Source organism: Sturnira hondurensis, unplaced genomic scaffold, assembly GCF_014824575.4.
Source record: "Sturnira hondurensis isolate 20B ecotype Veracruz unplaced genomic scaffold, ASM1482457v3 Scaffold0015056, whole genome shotgun sequence".
NCBI lineage: Eukaryota > Metazoa > Chordata > Mammalia > Chiroptera > Phyllostomidae > Sturnira > Sturnira hondurensis.
This window is the reverse complement of record NW_028087687.1, coordinates 2,029,320-2,035,319: the sequence shown is the minus strand read 5'-3', so window position 1 is coordinate 2,035,319 and position 6,000 is coordinate 2,029,320. Positions and strand designations below refer to the sequence as shown.

Sequence of the window (6,000 nt, the reverse complement as noted above, 5' to 3'; positions counted from 1 at the left end):
GACAGGGAGGAAGGTAAAAATTCCAGAAGGCAAGAGTCCAAAACGCAGGTGGCTAATAGCAGCCACTGTGTGTTGCTTACTATATTCCAAGGACTATACAGCGGTTTTTATAAAACCGCTCTGAGATGGACATTATTATACCCATTTTCCAGATGGGAAGATCAGAGCCTCATCCTTGCTCGTAAATGGAGCTGGGATTTGAATCTTGCTGTGTCTGAATCCCAACTTATGCTTTCTCTAAAATTTCAGATTGTCTTTGGGTACAAGTTTCAACCTGTTCCCTCTGGAGCTGGGCAGGATATCGGTTATTTTGAAAAGATGACAAGTTAACACTCACTTGGCTTTGCCTTGGTATTGAAGCATTTGTAACCTCCGTCTCCGAGCAGGTGTGCAGAGTTGCAGTTACCCTGTGATGTTTGAGCCCAAACTGAAGATCCCTATCAAGGCAACGGGTACAACCTGAATGCGCGCAGAAGTGGGCACGGCCTTCTCCTGCTTCTTCTTTAAATGAGGCAGATCTTCTACTTCAGAGTGAATGGAGTGTGCTTTGCAGAAGTCCCTTGGGTGTTCGTGCACTTGGCCCAAAGATACTGCTCTCACATCATGTTTCAAACTCCTCTTGTGGATTTGCTCTCAGAGCCTGAGGCACGTTCTTTTAAATTTTTTCAATGGTAGCAAATCTTAGCGTTTTTCTGGTGGATTTGATTTGGGGAAGCAGCCTCTGGGAGCTACATCCAGCGAATAAGGTGGGTGGCCAGATTCTATTTTGAGTCAAAAGTAACTTGTGTGCGTAGAATGCAGTGGATGGAACTGGTTTCCTTTTGTAGCTTATTACATTGTGTCTGAAGGGTGTTGTAAAAAGGTTCCAGAGGTGCTTCGAGTAGTGTCTGCAGTGTTGAAAAAGTGCAGGAACTACCCAGGGGAATGGTCATTTGGCTACCTTACATGTGCTTTGAGAGATAAAAAGAAAAAGTTGTACCTTAACTTTAGAGCACGGCTTGAACTTTGGGTGCTGTCCTCTTCTGCAACAAGGCTCCGCGTTGTTATGAGTTATAGATCTGTAATAAAGTGAACCAGGATGTAAATGTTTGCTAGATAAACAAAGTTACATGGGGCAGACCAAATGGCGGTTGAGAATCCCGAGAACCTGACATCCACTGAAACAAAAAGCAAAATCTGTTATGTTACATTAAAACAGTTAAGGAGAAAAACAGATGATGAAAATAACGGTGGGGGAAATGCTGTTTTTTATGGTTATGGCTGGCAGAGGAAGCTAGATGATGTTTGAAACAACATTATCTGGTTTGGAGGCAATTGTTCATAATGAATTAAAATGCATAAGGAGGAAGTCATTTCCGTGATTTCTAGCTGATGGCATTCCTAAGATATTTTAACATTTAGAATCTTAAAGGGTATTTTATAAGAATGTGTTTGACACTGATGCATTACATATCAGAGCTAAGTGCTTTCTTTCATGAAGAGTGAACATTTTGCAATCATGAGATCTCTCAGTCACGAGGAACGCGTGTTTTGGTTAAGTACAGTTGTGTATCGCTGAGCGGGGTAAGAACAACGACAGTATGACTCATGCTCTGGGTATAAAGCTCAAAGCCTCCAGACCAGGCTTTAGTACAGATTTTCCATCTTCAGAATCCACTGAAATGTTTTATTTCATTAGTTGACAAGTCACAAATGAGGGTCTGTGAAAATACTAAAAGCTACCTGCTGAATCTAAATCATTTCAGTGAAGAAGCTAATAGTAAGAAGAAGGCAAGCATCTTACTAATCCAGGGTAGAAATAATTTAGTCAATGATTGATCTGGCAACGTTTCCAAGGCTTACTATTCATTATGATTACCATTGTCACCGAGTCCTCTCTGGTACAAGGGGCAGAACATCTTTGCAATGAGCAAGAACACTGTTTCTGTGTGAATTTAGGGTACACAGTGAGTTGTCATATTATTTAAAAATCCTCAGTAAAGGAAGTCTTTGTCCTTAGGGGACTGTTAAAGAAAAAATAAGCTGTTCTTCTGCCACCTCAGAGGACATTTCAAACAAAGGTGCTTCGAGAGAGCATGTCTCTACCTTTAGTGGATTTTGGTTGCCTGGGCATCTCAGAGGAGGGCACTCAGGAGAGGGAAGCAGACCCCTGGCCTTGGGGCTCCAGCTGCCTCGCCCTCCCCACACAGTTCTGTGCAGAGCTAGGGCTGATTTTGCTTTTCGTAGGCTATAGAGTTCCACTTAACCACCTGAGGTCTCTGGCTGTAAAATACACTTTAAAATGTTTACCACAGAGGGCTATCATGAAGATTAGATGAGAGAATCAATGTATTGGTTAGCAAATGGCTCTTTTGGTTTTTGTTTTTATTGTTGACACTGTTACAGATGTCCCACTCCCCTCCACCTCCCCACCACCGCCCGTGCCTAGCAAATGGTTCTTAAGTGACTGCTTAGTGCTTGTGATGCACCAGTGAGCAAGGCAGGCCCTCCCAAGTGGCTGTCTCGGGGCTGTTGGGGGAGCTCCAGGGAAGGCGCCTGACCCGGCTTGCAGTGGGGCAGGGTGGCGGTCCAGGAAGGCTTCCGGGAATATGGCTTCTAACAGGGTCTGCTTCCTACTAGGAACTCCATTCAGAAAGTCTCCTTCCTCCCCGCCACTTGAATTCCCCAGGATTCTCCCCGCCTCTGTCCCGAGGCTGGGCTGTGTAGCATCAGAACTCACACACCAAGATGTTTGGATTTGTGTGTGTGTGGATCTGTGAGCCTATAGTGTCTACATGTATTTTAAGTCACTTGCTTCTCCTCCTCACCCTTACTCAGGTCTGTTAGAAGAATGGGGCGGGGCGGGGGGGCGGCCAGAGGGGCGAGTGGAGAGAGGGAGAAGCAAACAGAAAGATGTCCACGAAAGGAAGAAAGTTGGGTAGTGAGCTGTCCCCAACCCTCTCTCACGCCACTCTGAGACCAAGTCATAGGTGAAGATAGACTGTTTCTCACCGTGAGGAGCAGGAAGAGGCACAAGGCCTGACTCTGTGAAAACATCTAAAGCTACAAGTCCACACAGAGAGGGAGCCAGCCCACCAGAAGAGGAAGGGGGGTCCGTGGGGGGCCAAGACAGGGAAGGGAGACCTGCAAGCAGTCGTGGCGGTGCCCTTCCCAGCCCCGTCGGGGTGGAGTGGGGGTGCTTGGGCCTGCCGGTGACACCCTCCGTCTGTCCTGGCCTTGGTGTATGCAGGTCCTGCTGTGTGAGGCCCAAGGCCCTAGACTTAGAAGCCAGGCTTGCGGTGCCTCTCGCTTTGCTTCCCAAAGGGCACCTTCTGCTGGAGGGGGAGGGGCTGTGAGGGTGGGCAAGGCCCTAGCCCGATGCCTCTGCTCTCCCCAGGGGCACTGAGGCGCGGGGAAAGCCTCTGGGTCTCTTGCTGAGGTACAATCAACGTTGAACCCTTTGCCGCCCCCAATCTTTTGGAAGCTCAGATGTGAAGACTCTTTTATCCTGAACTTTCTGAAGCCTATATGAAGTCAACTCTTCATCTCTGCATTAAATTGGCCCATCAAGGCCATGTCCTGGGATAGAACACATGTATGAATCTTCAGGCACACCCTGCCCTACACGCTCCCCAAATTCCTCTAACTTGACTCCTTGGTGAGAGAAAACCAGCCTACCCTGAGGGGAAAGACAAGCAACCACCTCACAAGAGTTGTCGCCCGCTGTGTGTAGTCTAAGGACGGAGTTTCACATCAGTGGCGATGTCCTCGCTCTGACAATGCAGTTTCTCTTCAGTCTCAGCACTGGGAAGCCAGGAGGACCTCAGCCTCCGGAGCTCTGCACTCATTTCTGTCCGGTGGGCACTCTGGTGTTCGCCGCTGCATACCAGTTGCTTAAGAGCTTAGGAACCACATGGCCTACCTCTTCTGCATCAGCCTCGCCCTTGGTTTTACCTTAATTTTGGTGGCCTCATCTTCTCGTTTCTTTTTTAAAAATTTGTTGTATCTTACCAATGTGTATGTATTTTTATTAGCTGTCCTAAATCTTCTGCTGACCAAAACTGGAGGTAAATAAAGCACCCACCAGCCATGTTTTCTGCATACCTGATAATAACATGGTGGTGATCGGGCTTTCCACAGAGAATTTTCTAGAAGACCATAGTGTGCTCATCAGAGGGCTCAAAGATCTCACCTGGCAGACTGAGCGCCTCCTGCACATTAAAAAATTAACACTCGGACTCACGTGGGTCTCTTATGGGCTTAGAAATGGAATGTCCATCTCTGAGAATGCTCATCTTGCGCTGTTTTTTCCAGCGCTGCATACCAGACACATTAATCCTCATTCACCCTCTTGAACAATCCAAGCTCTTTCCTACCTCAGGGCCGTTGTACATACTCTTGTCTCTGTGTGGACGGTCCTTCCTTCTGCTCTCTCTAGGCTTCTCTTTCTCATTATCAGAATGTTAGTGACATATTAGAATGATTGGGGGAGTTTGTATTGAAGCCCATGGACACAACCCGGACAAATTAAACTAAAAAATACTTAAAAATAAAAATATCAGTACCTAAGCTCCACCCTCTCAAGATTTTAAAGTATTGTTTAATTAATTATTTATTTTTTTAAAAAGATTTTATTTATTTATCTTTAGAGGGGAAGGGAAGGAGAGAAGGAGAGAAATATCAATGTATGGTTGCCTCTCATGCATCCCCTGCTGGGAAGTGGCCTGCAACCCAGGCATGTGCCCTGACTGGGAATTGAACCACGATCGTTTGGTTCACAGGCCCTCAATCCACTGAGCTACACCAGACAGGGCAGTTTAAAGTATTTTTTTTAAAAATATGTATTATTTAATTTTTTAATCCTCACCCAAGGACATTTTTTCATTGCTTTTTAGAGAGAGAGGAAAGGTGAGAGAGAAACATTGAAGTGAGCAGGAAACACTGAGTGGTTGCCTCCCCCAGGTACCCGGGCCAGGGAATGTTAGCCCCCAGACTGGGGATTGCACCTGCAACCCAGGAATGTGTCCCTACCAAAAATCCAACCCTTTGGTTATGGGACAATGCTCCAACTAACTAAAGAGAGAGGAAGGGAGAGAGAAAGACAGGGAGAGAATATCAATGTGAGAGAGAAACATCGATCAGGTGCCTCTCTTACACGCCTGACCTAGACTGAACCCAGAATCGAACCAGTGACCTTTTGTTTTGTGGGACAATGCCAAACCAACTGGTCAGGGCGAGGCACTAGCATTTTTTAAAGCTTCTCAGATAATTTTCATTATTTTACAAGTCTTCAAGTCACAGCTTTAGGGGCCCTCCTGACCCCTCTAGAATGTAGGGCTTGTTAGGCTCTCTAACTCAGCTTCTTCTCTGATTCCTTTGTACTAGTTACCCCAATGTATAATTATTGCAGTTACTTGAATATTTTTATTTGTCTCCCCCACTCTTGGACATAGGTACTGTGAGGACGGGAAGTATGTCTGTCTTGGTTTTTGTCCTTTTCTTCAGTGCACGGTACCAGGTGCATAATATATGAGTGTGCAACAATGAAGATGGCCCACGGATAATGGTCCTTGGGGCCTCCTGGAAGCCAGCCAAGGCTCCTTGGACTATTTTGAGAGAATTCATGCCCGTGTTCAGTGGCTATTTTAACTGGGAAAATGGTTTAATACGCTTTCCTCTTCCCTGACCCTTGCATCTCAGGATTCTTTGAGGCAGCTTGAATGGATCCTGACTCACAGCGTCTCCTCTATGTCCGTGTTTTTCTCCTTCCCTTACTTTTGACCATTGTGAGTGGGAAATTGCATCTCCTTCATCTTCGTGTCCCCACCCCACTCCAGCACCCAGCGCTGGGTTTCGCACGTCGTAGGGGCTCTATGCACATTTGTTGACTTGAGCGGAGTTGACTTGATCCTCACGGCACGTCGGTGCTTTAACCAAGATTTCACCCTGGGCAGCAGCATTTGTGATTATTTGGGGACTCGAGGCATGGGGCATTGTGAACACAGCATGAAAGTCGAATTT

General features: G+C 46.4%; 1 protein-coding gene across 1 annotated transcript in view; it reads left to right on the top strand.

Moving 5' to 3' along the window:
- Window positions 1-462: 462 nt before the first annotated feature.
- RHOH (ras homolog family member H) overlaps window positions 463-6,000 on the top strand; it is a 45,369-nt gene continuing 39,831 nt past the window's right edge. Inside the window, exon 1 of the mRNA XM_037064293.1 lies at window positions 463-746. The gene's annotated coding sequence lies outside the window, so the exon portion shown is untranslated. The remainder of the gene's footprint in view (window positions 747-6,000) is intronic.